General features: G+C 46.6%; 1 long non-coding RNA gene across 2 annotated transcripts; it reads right to left on the reverse strand.

Moving 5' to 3' along the window:
• Positions 1 to 1,033: 1,033 nt before the first annotated feature.
• Positions 1,034 to 10,483, reverse strand: LOC134908806 (uncharacterized). Of its 2 annotated transcripts, none has more exons than XR_010175801.1 (3): positions 10,311 to 10,483; positions 9,250 to 9,358; positions 1,034 to 1,325 (listed from the first exon to the last, which is right to left on the reverse strand). It is a non-coding gene; the product is annotated as an uncharacterized LOC134908806 (long non-coding RNA). The 2 variants fall into 2 exon arrangements; XR_010175802.1 differs by having other exon boundaries at positions 10,306 to 10,483.
• Between the last annotated feature and the right edge of the window lie 2,917 nt (positions 10,484 to 13,400).

Raw genomic sequence — 13,400 nt, forward strand, 5'->3', positions numbered from 1 at the left:
TGGCCCTCATTCACCTCACAATATGTGAAGTCGACATCACACAAACAGATGGGGTCCCCACCTTGTGGTACAATTCCTCCAATACACACGTAGCCACATACATCCTTGATTATTTCATGTTCCCTAAACTTGCTGACAACAAACATTTCATACAGCAGAAAAGGAAATCAGGAATGTCTGAGACAGTATATATTTGTGTTACTGACGAATGGTACTATGACATTAGATATTATGGATCTAATTGTAATTCCTGGGAAGCTGTGGGGTGGAATACAGGAGCAGATTGGAAATATGGCCCATCATTTGCAAAAAAATAGATATAGCAAATATCCCCAAAACAAACCTTTAAAGCCCCATATTGCCACTTCTAAAGATATGGTGGCTATTACTAACCCTACCTTTGAAGACACCCTAGCTATTGAAACTGGTTTCTCTGACATTAATTTTGGTTGGAATGGATGAAGTATAGTGCTAACAAACACAATAAAAGCAACTGTTATGTCTGTGGCAAATCTAGGCCCCACCTAGGTACAGTGCCCCTTAATATACCCCTAGAACAGGAAAATTGATTTTTTTTCAGCCTTTTTAATGATCACCGATGACCCCACTCCTCCCTCTAATACTCCTGCTAATCGAAAGAAAAGAGCACTCCCAGGAGGTAGCTTTGACCCCCACGTATACATTGATACTATAGGGGTCCCAAGAGGTGTTCCAAATGAGTTCAAAGCTAGAGATGAAGTGGCTGCGGGTTTTGAATCATTGTTTCCTATAGTAACTGTAAATAAAAACGTAGCCTGGATTAATTATATATATTATAATCAACAAAGATTTGTTAATGATACCAAAGATGCTCTTAAAGGTATAGCTGAACAGCTAGAAGCCACTTCCCAAATGACATTCCAAAATAGAATGGCCCTTGACATGATCCTAGCAGAAAAAGGCGGTACATGTGTTTACATTAGTAAGGTGGAAGGCTGTTGTACATATATTCCTGACAACACTGGTCCCAATGGTAAGGTTACTTTAGCCATAAACAAGTTAGAAACCTTATCCATAGAACTTAAGAAAAATTCAGGTATTGATAACCCATGGAGCCAATATTTTGGGTGGTTTGAAAATTGGAAACAGGCTCTTGTGCAAATAAGCATATTCATACTTGTAACTTTAATTCTTTTAGGCATTATAGTTTATTGTGTAATTCCCTGTGGAAAGAAACTTACCTCCAAAGGCATTGATAAGGCCCTGATGTATTATGATATAACCACCAGTCCTGTCACCTCCTCTGATAGTGAGGGACCCGACGATTATGTCCAATATCTCAAGAACTGGAGAAACAAGAAAGGAGCCTCACTCAAGAATCATGTCATATAATAATCATGATTCTAAGAGGGGATTGAAGGGTTAAAACATGCTTTATGAACTCTTATGTGTTTGCAATGGATGCGTGCTGCCCTGTGTTAGATGCCTTTGTCTCTCATACAGATACCAGGCTTGTGTGGGTCTGGCATCCAAGGTCAGCTCTATACTAGATGAAACCTGCTTTTTCTACTTCTGTGTGTTACTAAAAGATCCTTTGTTAAGTTCCGTCTGATGCAACGTATATAACATCTGCCTAGCAACTGCTATATCCAATTATGTTATGTCAAGTATTAACCACCCCTACGTACCCCACCCAGGCACCTACCCCTAAGCCAATGAGCCCTGTTACACTTATCAGTTACACCCTTATGTGTTCTCTTTTTATACCAATGTTAAACATTCAATAAAACAGTGTGAATTTCTACTGCTTGTGTGTGCATGTACCTTGTGGCTAAAAGTTCACACTCCAGACGTCTAAGAGGCCATCACATCGAGGGTTAAGAATATAAGGTCATATCCTTTCAGCACACATTTAACCATCTGATTGAATCCAGCTCTATGCTGCATGTGCCCCATATGCTGAGGGGGGAAAAATACTTCTACATCCTGTTACATTCATTCACTCTGTGCTAACAGAGGCTGATTCTTTCAATATCACTGGACAGTTTTGATATACTATACTTACCCGCAGGCAGCGACTGGACAATTCTGATATACTACATCCAGTTACTCATTGGCCGTCCCTGGACAGTTCCTGATATACTATTTAATATACTTCCTGCTCCCTGCCGTCCGCTCGGCTATAATGGTGAAACCGCATCAGTCTGCCGCCGCTGCGGCGAAGCTAGAGAAGTTTGCCAGAAATCCGCCGACACGGTCCCAACAGGGGGGGGAGGTGCGGTCGACCTCGGAACCGCCTTCTCCGTCGGCTAGCTCCTCATCTGTGGAGGCCACCGATACTGCTTTGCAAAAGGTGCTGGACGCAGTCACGGCCAGTGAAGCCCGCTTGGCCGACAGGATCGGTCAGGTCCAGGCGGACTTATCCATTATACACCAAGACCTTCAGCGGGTGCGAGAGAGGGTCGGTGAAGTTGAGACGCGCACCTCCACGCTGGAAGACACTGTTACGCCTCTCGGTAGACGCACTTCTGCATTGGAGTCTCAGATGACGGAGGTACATAAAAAGATGACGGATATGGAGGGGAGACTGCGGCGAAATAATGTCCGTTTCGTCGGACTCCCAGAGAAGGAGGAAGGTGCCTCCCCTGAAAAATTTCTTGAACGCTGGCTGTTGGATACGTTTGGAGCGGAGGAGTTCACCTCACACTTTGCGGTGGAACGCGCCCATAGGGTCCCGATGCGCCCGTTACCTCCAGGGGCGCCTCCCCGTACATTTATCACCAAAATCCTCCATTATCGAGATAGAGACGTGATTCTGAGACTGGCCCGCACCAAGGGTCCCCTTAAGTGGAACGGTTCCCCAGTTTCAGTTTTTCCGGATTTTGCAGTAGACGTCCAGAAGGACAGAGCTCAGTTTGTCACTGTGAAACGCAGGCTGCGGGAACTGAATATCCCCTATGCCATGCTCTTTCCGTCTAAACTGCGGGTGGTCTCGGATGGAGAAACAAAATTCTTCATGACCCCTCGTGAAGCATCAGTGTGGCTGGACGGACGCTTTCCTGCACGGCACGGCGGGCGTTAGCCGCTGATTGAACTTATACATTTGATTTCTCTACTTGCAAGTATACTGCTTCTTTTAGGCCTGCTATGTTATTGTTATATTGTCATGGGAGAGATTTATACTTGTTAGTGGTTATGTTTTTTTGTTTTTTTTTACGACTCCCTGCGAGTTGCTATCTTGGCTGGATAGACGCTTTCCGACTCGGGGAGCGGTGGCCGCTGATTGCACTTATATAAGTGATTTCTCAACTAGTCAATATACTACCGTTTGTGATGTGCTGCTCTGTTGTTCACGTGGGGGCCTTCTGAGGCCGTGGTGGGCCTTCACTGGGAGTGGGTGGCTCTGTGAGATGGGCGTTGTTAGATGTTGCCTCTATGTTGCTCTTGGGCCTTATGCTCTCGGTGTTCTCCCTGATATACAATTTAAGGGGTAGGTGGTTAGTTTGCTGGGGTGGGGGTGTTGGTCTGGGGGGGGGGCCGGTTTTGTTTTAAGTGTAGCTGGGGTATTCTCCTGTCTCAAGGTCATTATATTCTTGGCCCCCTTAGTGGATATAGGAATTTAACCCCAGTTGATATTGGCAGAGTATGCTACGGTGCTCTCTGCCTTAGTTGGGATTGTTAGTTGTTAGGGAGTTTTGTCGTTAGGGAACCAGGTATGCTGCTAGTTTTAGGTGGTATACGGGGTGGGGGTTACTTTAGACTGTTAGTATTGATAAGTTTTCATTTTTTGCTGTGCAATGTGCTCATTTCCGCTATGTCTATGTTGCAACTAACTGCAGGCTTATTTTCTATGATGTTCACTGACGGTGGCTGGCCGTGGGCACTCTGCACTATTACAATGATGCCCTGCTATGGCGTCGGTTAAGTTTCTGTCTTGGAACGTGCGGGGCATCAATGACAAGATTAAACGCTCCTTGATCCTTCGACAGATTAAGCTATACGCTTCGGATATAGGCCCTCATTCCGAGTTGTTCGCTCGGAGATTTTCATCGCATCGCAGTGAGAATTCTCGTAGTGCGCATGCGTAATGTTCGCACTGCGCATGCGCCAAGTAACTTTACTTTGAAGAAAGTATTTTTACTCACGGCTTTTTCGTCGCTCCGGAGAACGCATTGTGATTGACAGGAAATGGGTGTTACTGGGCGGATGTACGGCGTTTTAGGGGCGTGTGGCTGGAAACGCTACCGTTTCCGGAAAAAACGCAGGCGTGTCCGGGGAAACGGTGGGAGTGCTTGGGCGAACGCTGGGTGTGTTTATGACGTCAGCCGGGACCGAAAAGCACTGAACTGATCGCACAGGCAGAGTAAGTCTGAAGTTACTCTAAAACTGCTAACTCGTTTGTGATCGCAATATTGCGCATACATCGGTCGCACATTTAAGATGTTTAGATTCACTCCCAGTAGGCGGCGGCTTAGCGTGTGTAACTCTGCTCAAATCGCCTTGCGACCGATCAACTCGGAATGAGGGCCATAATTTGCCTGATGGAAACCCACTTACTGGGTACTAAGATTATGTCCCTTAAAAAACCATGGGTGGGCTGGGCTTACCACTCCATGCATACTGCAGCGTCCCGGGGAGTGTCAATCCTAATTAGGAAGTCTGTTCCTTTTGCACTTGATTCTGTGCAAACGGATCAATGGGGTAGATATGTATTTCTCAGGTGCAGAATTAACTCCATCCCCCTGTTATTGCTGGCTGTGTATGTTCCTCCTCCATACTCGCATGACGTCCTTAAAAAGGCGTCTGCCTTTATGGCTGCTTCCCCTGACATAGTCGTTATCTGTATGGGGGACTTCAATAACGTTTTAAATCACAAGTTGGATGGGTTGTCCGGGGCGTCCTCCAACCCACAGCCCAGGCATTCCCCATTTGCAGACACTGTGTCGGAGCTGGGTCTGATCGACCCCTGGAGATTAAAGAATCCTGATTTCAGGCAATACTCATGTTTTTCACGCTCTCACTCTTCTTTCTCTAGGATAGATTTGGCTCTTCTGTCCCGGGAGCTTTTGCCCAAAGTCCAAAATGTTAAATATGAGACTAGGGGTATCTCGGATCACTCACCTGTATCATTACAAATTGACTTAAACTGTCAGCGAGGCCAAGCAGTGTGGAAATTTAATCCCTTTTGGCTGACGCATATGGGTGAGGGATCCGATTTGGAGGCTAGCTGGTTAGAATTTTTTGTTATGCATGAGGACACCTCAGATGTGTCTCTGCTATGGGACACTTTCAAGGCTTTCTTGAGAGGAACATTGATTAAGCGGGTAGGGAGTCTTAAATCCTCCTTCAGAAAACGTGAGTCTGAATTGGAGGCCCAGGTGGTTGCTTCAGAGCTGGCATATGTGCGGGATGGCTTGGATGCCTCTAGGTTGGTGTGGCTTCACGCGCAGGGTGAATGGAAGGAGTATCTGTGGGGGAAAACCCAGCACAGACTTCTCTTCTCCTCGCATGTCCAGTATGCTACTGGGGATAGACCAGGTTCTTATTTAGCCAGTCTTGCAAGGGGTGATCGTTCCTCTCATACTGTGGTGGAGATCTTGGATTCAGCTGGGTCTGTGCTGGACCGCACCCCCCAGATCGTGGCGGAATTTGTCTCATACTATCAGGCACTATATAGCTCTGGGTTGACCTGTTCCCCGCTGGAGCTGTGTGACTACTTGGATGGAGTCCACTTGCCCCGCATCTCCAGTGAGGCCAGGGCCCTTCTAGACGCTCCTTTGTCGGTGGAGGAAATTGAGACTGCGATCTCTGCCTCCCCCGATGGTAAGGCCCCTGGCCTTGATGGCATCCCATCAGAACTGTATAAGAAATTTACAAAATTCTTTGCCCCTCAGTTGCTTGATTTGTTCAGTGAAATTTTTGCCCAAAATGCACTTCCCCCGTCTATGTTGGAGGCTTTGATTATAGTCATTCCCAAGCCAGATAAGGACCCCAGGAAAGTTGAATCCTACCGTCCTATTTCCCTGTTGCCCACGGATATTAAAATCCTGGCCAAGATTTTAGCTTCCAGACTTGGCCGGGTTATCTCCCAAATTATACACCCTGACCAAACGGGCTTCATGCCTGGCAAGTCCACTGCTGTCAATTTGAGGCGCCTGTTTACTCATTTTCAGGTTCCTCGGGAGGAGGACTGTTCTGCTGCTATAGCCTCCTTGGATGCCGCAAAGGCCTTTGATTCGGTGGAGTGGACCTTCCTCTGGGAGGCTATGAGTAGGTTTGGTGTGGGCCCCAACTTTATCAATTATGTTAAATTGTTATACTTTCAGCCCATGGCCAGAGTCTCGGTGAATGGGTTTGTTTCGGACTCCTTCCCCCTATCCAGGGGAACGAGGCAGGGCTGCCCTCTGTCTCCGACTCTCTTTGCCATTGCTATTGAGCCACTGGCATGTTTGATTAGGGCATCTCAGGATATTGTGGGTATTAGGGTCGGCGCAAGAGAGGACAGGATAGCGTTATATGCTGATGACCTGTTGCTCTTTGTGGATGATTCCGTTTCCTCCTTGCCTAAACTCCTTGACTTAATAACTGACTATGGACGCTTCTCCGGGCTCAAAATTAACTGGGATAAATCCACCATTACTCCACTTAGCGGCCCGGTCTCGGAAGCCCCAGTGATTCAAACCCCCCTTAAATGGGTAGATTCTTTCAAATACCTGGGTATATGGGTATCGAATGACCCTTGTACCTATGTTTCCCTTAATATCATGCCGCTGATGGGCTATCTACGCTCGAAGGTCAGGGTTTGGGGGTCTTTGCCCCTGACCGTTACCGGCAGGGTCAATTTGGTAAAAATGGTATACTTGCCTAAACTCCTTTATGTTCTCCAACAGTCCCCCATATATATTAACTTGAAGACATTTCGACAGATTGACAGTTTGCTCTCTTCTCTAATATGGGCCAGCAGGAGAGCGCGGTTGAGACTTGATGTTCTGTCCAGGCCGAAAGTGCTGGGAGGCTTAGCTCTCCCTATCTTCCGATTTTACTACTATGCCGCGCAGTTGGCACATGTATGGGAGTGGGTGAATGCCTCGGATGCTCTCACTATACACTCCCAGATGCTTATCCGGGTCTACCCTGCTGGCTCTCCATTACAGATGCTTCTTTGTGGGAACCCTAACTTGTCCAAGATCCCTATAATAAGACAGGCCGTCCTCATATGGAAACAGGTACATGTACTCCTATTGGGCCGGGGTATTGACCCGGATACCCCTCTGGATGGTGCCCTCGGCTTCCCAGAATTGGCTTCGCTGCGGGCTGGGGCGGTGTGGGGGAGGTGGGGAGTGACGTCCCTGGGACACTTATATAGCGATGGTATACTGAGGTCCTTCATGCAGCTTCAGCGGGATTACAATATACCCTCTTCACATTTCTATCGATACCTGCAGTTGAGACATGCGCTTAACGCACAATTTCCTGGAACTCCTCCAACGATTGCCGATTCCCCGGTCAAGTCTCTCCTGCAGTCCCTGGGAAGCGGACATCTGGTGTCCAACATTTACGCAAGCATGCTTCAATCTCACTATTCTGACCCGTTGTCCCTTCTCAGGAGCAAGTGGGAATCAGACTTGGGCGCCATCTCTGATGCGATCTGGGAGAGTGCTTTATGTTCTCCACGATTGTCCACTACCACCACTAGATATCAACAAATCCAACTGTTTATAATACACAGAGTATATATGACACCAGTGCGGTTACGACACATAGGGGGTACCCACTCCTCCAGATGTCCTAAATGCGATAATCTGGATGCGGACTTTTGGCACATTATCTGGCTATGTCCCAAGGTAGCCGTATTCTGGTCGGGTGTTACTGACGCCCTGGTGTCAACAGGTATTCCCTCGTCTATATGCTCCCCGACGACATGTGTGCTATCTGCTGTGGAGGAGGATACCCTGGACCCCCCTGCCAGACGTTATGTAATTAATCTGTGTGGCCTGGCCAAGGTGTGTATCGCTAGGCTTTGGCTAGCCAGGGATGCGCCCACACTACGGTCCTGGGTCTCACTTGTAAATGATACGGCCTCTCATGAGAAATATGTATATTTAGCTAGAAAAGCGGAGAAAAAATATCAGGACCTGTGGGGTCGATGGCATGAGTCCCCGCTCTCTAGGACCAGGAACGTCTAGATATGCAACGGGGGGTTGGGGTGGGTGTGTACATTAGATCTGCTTTGGGTGAACTGCCTATTTTTGTTTGTGTTGTCCCCTGGCGCCCGCGGACAGCCACTCCTCTTCACATGCCAGTGTTCTAGCTCTGCGGTCAGCTCAATATTTATGATGCGTTGCCATAGATGACTATGTACAGCATACATTGTTCTATAAGTTCCATGTTACCATGTGATTGATTTTAACTTATAATTTATGTTACGGAATTTGGGCCTGCACAGGTTCACTATGATAACTGTGATAATTGGTCCCTGCCGGACACGGGAATCTGCGTATTCCCTGGGAGGGGATCTGCTGTGAGTTGTGTTATTTCTTTTTTTTTTTTTGTGTGTGTTTTTGTTTAAAGGAAAAACTGAAAATCAATAAAAAAGTATTGAATTTAAAAAAAATAAAATAAACATAAACTCTCTAGCTGGATGGAACCGTCAGTTGTGTAAAAGTTACCCAGCAAAGACAAAACCTGGTTGTGTTATTTCACAAAATTGAAAATGTCAGTGTGTTTATTCTCCTTATTGGTTTTCCTCAATCATATGATGTTTGTCCTGCACAACCTGCCAAGTCAGCCTACGGGCATTCTTGTTCTGGAGGAAAATAAAGCCAGTTGCTGTGTGTACAGTATAGAAACATATTATGGAAGGTTCCCACCTTTGCCAAATAACCCTGCTGCTGCCCCGCGCTATGCCCAATGCACAGATTTCACCGCTAGAGACTTGTATTATGGGAAAGTTGAAGCCATTTGCAATGTGTTGTGCAAAGAGTCTGCTCACCATATTGACCCGGTGTGATTCAGCCATTTGGCCAAGGATCTCTAGATATTTATGCATTAGGGTAATTATGTTTCTTTCTCTTCTCATGATCAGTTTCTGCCAGGCAGTCCTAATATACACAATAATATTCTGTGATTTTGTGCTATCCACCAGTAACATCTTTCAGCACAATACATAACTGAGAGGGTCACAAGACTCTCTATAAACAATTTAGATAAAAGGTAGACAAATGTAACCATGTGCAATACCAGCATAAAGAGTGTCAAAAATATAATCACCATTCAAATGAAAGTTCCAAGTGAAGAACCTTTGTAGTGAGGTCATATATTCCACAAGAAGCTTCTTAACATGATCTTTGTGTTCAAAATCTGGTCTCCTCCACAGTTTCTACTCACAGGGTTAGAAGCATTCCATATGAAAGGAGAGGGAACAACTAATAATAGTGCACACCTTATTGATAAAGGGTTAAAAGTTTTTATTAATACAAATGCACTCTCAAAATAAGAAATGTTGAGGCATGTAACAACAAGACGCTCTGGTTAGAGGATAAGCCATACTCATCGTCCAGCCCTTCTCAGCAGGATAAGCAGGGTCCCGGACACCCTCCGTCTCATGCAGGGTCCAGAGTTGGCAAGATCTTAGTCCTCAACCCATTTGGCCAAGGTAATTATGCTCATTGCTCTTCTCATTATTAGTTTCTGCCAGTGATTACTGTGTACCTGCTACCTGCTTTCTCCAAGTATCATTAATCAGTTTTTTTATATTCCACTTTCTGCAGTAGAGGGATCTTGGTATAAAGAAAAAACGATCAAGAGAGCGCTATTCACATCTGATGTGGATTTTATTTTAAATCTATAATAATTTCGCACATTATGTACTTAATGCCGGCCGCCAATATATAAAAATACAATATAAATCACAATACACAACTAATTTTTTTTAAATAATTCATCTCTAAAAAATTGGTTTATGTACAGATATAGAAATATCCGCTCCCACTCTATAGGGATCCCTCTCCTTGTTTGTTCCACAACTATAACTTATATTAAATCCCAAGAGGAACAGATATTACACACATGACACATACTCAGCAATATAGCTCTTATCCAGAATAACTGCTCATGAGCTTTTTTTGACCTCTCAGTCTATTACTATAGTATTAAAGTCCTTGTGTCAATTCATCTGGTCAATTAGCACGTATATTAGTAGCAATGATGGAAGCAACACCTTGCTTGCAGCTTATTAGTAATATGGTTAAAGCAGTTTATGCAAAGCTGATTAGAAACAACAGTCAATGTCATGCAGTTAATGGTGAATAAATGTTAGTGGTATACCGTACAAGAGCCTGTAATAATCCTTCTGGTTAGTTCGCCCGCAGTCACAGTGTTGGTGTCCTCTGCTGCCATATATCCAGTGTAGCTGTAAAGTGGTGCTGTGTTGTACAGACCAGTCCAGTGTAGTCAGTGTATTGTGCTGCATCAGTCCAGGCAGTCACAGTGTTGGTGTTCTCTGCTGCCATATATCCAGTGTAGCTGTAAAGTGGGGCTGTGTTGTGCAGACCAGTCCAGTGTAGTCACTCAGTGTATTGTGCTGCATCAGTCCAGGCAGTCACAGTGTTGGTGTTCTCTGCTGCCATATATCCAGTGTAGCTGTAAAGTGGTGCTGTGTTGTGCAGACCTGTCCCAGTGTAGTCAGTGTATTGTGCTGCATCAGTCCAGGCAGTCACAGTGTTTGTGTTCTCTGCTGCCATATATCCAGTGTAGCTGTAAAGTGGGGCTGTGTTGTGCAGACCAGTCCAGTGTAGTCAGTGTATTGTGCTGCATCAGTCCAGGCAGTCACAGTGTTGGTGTTCTCTGCTGCCATATATCCAGTGTAGCTGTAAAGTGGTGCTGTGTTGTGCAGACCTGTCCCAGTGTAGTCAGTGTATTGTGCTGCATCAGTCCAGGCAGTCACAGTGTAGGTGTTCTCTGCTGCCATATATCCAGTGTAGCTGTAAAGTGGGGCTGTGTTGTGCAGACCTGTCCCAGTGTAGTCAGTGTATTGTGCTGCATCAGTCCAGGCAGTCACAGTGTTGGTGTTCTCTGCTGCCATATATCCAGTGTAGCTGTAAAGTGGGGCTGTGTTGTGCAGACCAGTCCAGTGTAGTCAGTGTATTGTGCTGCATCAGTCCAGGCAGTCACAGTGTTGGTGTTCTCTGCTGCCATATATCCAGTGTAGCTGTAAAGTGGTGCTGTGTTGTGCAGACCTGTCCCAGTGTAGTCAGTGTATTGTGCTGCATCAGTCCAGGCAGTCACAGTGTAGGTGTTCTCTGCTGCCATATATCCAGTGTAGCTGTAAAGTGGGGCTGTGTTGTGCAGACCTGTCCCAGTGTAGTCAGTGTATTGTGCTGCATCAGTCCAGGCAGTCACAGTGTTGGTGTTCTCTGCTGCCATATATCCAGTGTAGCTGTAAAGTGGGGCTGTGTTGTGCAGACCAGTCCAGTGTAGTCAGTGTATTGTGCTGCATCAGTCCAGGCAGTCACAGTGTTGGTGTTCTCTGCTGCCATATATCCAGTGTAGCTGTAAAGTGGTGCTGTGTTGTGCAGACCAGTCCAGTGTAGTCAGTGTATTGTGCTTCATCAGTCCAGGCAGTCACAGTGTTGGTGTTCTCTGCTGCCATATATCCAGTGTAGCTGTAAAGTGGTGCTGTGTTGTGCAGACCAGTCCAGTGTAGTCAGTGTATTGTGCTGCATCAGTCCAGGCAGTCACAGTGTTGGTGTTCTCTGCTGCCATATATCCAGTGTAGCTGTAAAGTGGGGCTGTGTTGTGCAGACCAGTCCAGTGTAGTCAGTGTATTGTGCTGCATCAGTCCAGGCAGTCACAGTGTTGGTGTTCTCTGCTGCCATATATCCAGTGTAGCTGTAAAGTGGTGCTGTGTTGTGCAGACCAGTCCAGTGTAGTCAGTGTATTGTGCTGCATCAGTCCAGGCAGTCACAGTGTTGGTGTTCTCTGCTGCCATATATCCAGTGTAGCTGTAAAGTGGTGCTGTGTTGTACAGACCAGTCCAGTGTAGTCAGTGTATTGTGCTGCATCAGTCCAGGCAGTCACAGTGTTGGTGTTCCCTGCTGCCATATATCCAGTGTAGCTGTAAAGTGGTGCTGTGTTGTGCAGACCTGTCCCAGTGTAGTCAGTGTATTGTGCTGCATCAGTCCAGGCAGTCACAGTGTTGGTGTTCTCTGCTGCCATATATCCAGTGTAGCTGTAAAGTGGGGCTGTGTTGTGCAGACCAGTCCAGTGTAGTCAGTGTATTGTGCTGCATCAGTCCAGGCAGTCACAGTGCTGGTGTTCTCTGCTGCCATATATCCAGTGTAGCTGTAAAGTGGGGCTGTGTTGTGCAGACCAGTCCAGTGTAGTCAGTGTATTGTGCTGCATCAGTCCAGGCAGTCACAGTGTTGGTGTTCTCTGCTGCCATATATCCAGTGTAGCTGTAAAGTGGTGCTGTGTTGTGCAGACCAGTCCAGTGTAGTCAGTGTATTGTGCTGCATCAGTCCAGGCAGTCACAGTGTTGGTGTTCTCTGCTGCCATATATCCAGTGTAGCTGTAAAGTGGTGCTGTGTTGTGCAGACCAGTCCAGTGTAGTCAGTGTATTGTGCTGCATCAGTCCAGGCAGTCACAGTGTTGGTGTTCTCTGCTGCCATATATCCAGTGTAGCTGTAAAGTGGTGCTGTGTTGTGCAGACCAGTCCAGTGTAGTCAGTGTATTGTGCTGCATCAGTCCAGGCAGTCACAGTGTTGGTGTTCTCTGCTGCCATATATCCAGTGTAGCTGTAAAGTGGTGCTGTGTTGTGCAGACCAGTCCAGCGTAGTCAGTGTATTGTGCTGCATCAGTCCAGGCAGTCACAGTGTTGGTGTTCTCTGCTGCCATATATCCAGTGTAGCTGTAAAGTGGTGCTGTGTTGTGCAGACCAGTCCAGTGTAGTCAGTGTATTGTGCGGCATCAGTCCAGGCAGTCACAGTGTTGGTGTTCTCTGCTGCCATATATCCAGTGTAGCTGTAAAGTGGTGCTGTGTTGTGCAGACCTGTCCCAGTGTAGTCAGTGTATTGTGCTGCATCAGTCCAGGCAGTCACAGTGTTGGTGTTCTCTGCTGCCATATATCCAGTGTAGCTGTAAAGTGGGGCTGTGTTGTGCAGACCAGTCCAGTGTAGTCAGTGTATTGTGCTGCATCAGTCCAGGCAGTCACAGTGCTGGTGTTCTCTGCTGCCATATATCCAGTGTAGCTGTAAAGTGGGGCTGTGTTGTGCAGACCAGTCCAGTGTAGTCAGTGTATTGTGCTGCATCAGTCCAGGCAGTCACAGTGCTGGTGTTCTCTGCTGCCATATATCCAGTGTAGCTGTAAAGTGGGGCTGTGTTGTGCAGACCAGTCCAGTGTAGTCAGTGTATTGTGCTGCATC

This window comes from Pseudophryne corroboree, chromosome 4, assembly GCF_028390025.1.
Source record: "Pseudophryne corroboree isolate aPseCor3 chromosome 4, aPseCor3.hap2, whole genome shotgun sequence".
In the NCBI taxonomy this organism is placed as follows: domain Eukaryota; kingdom Metazoa; phylum Chordata; class Amphibia; order Anura; family Myobatrachidae; genus Pseudophryne; species Pseudophryne corroboree.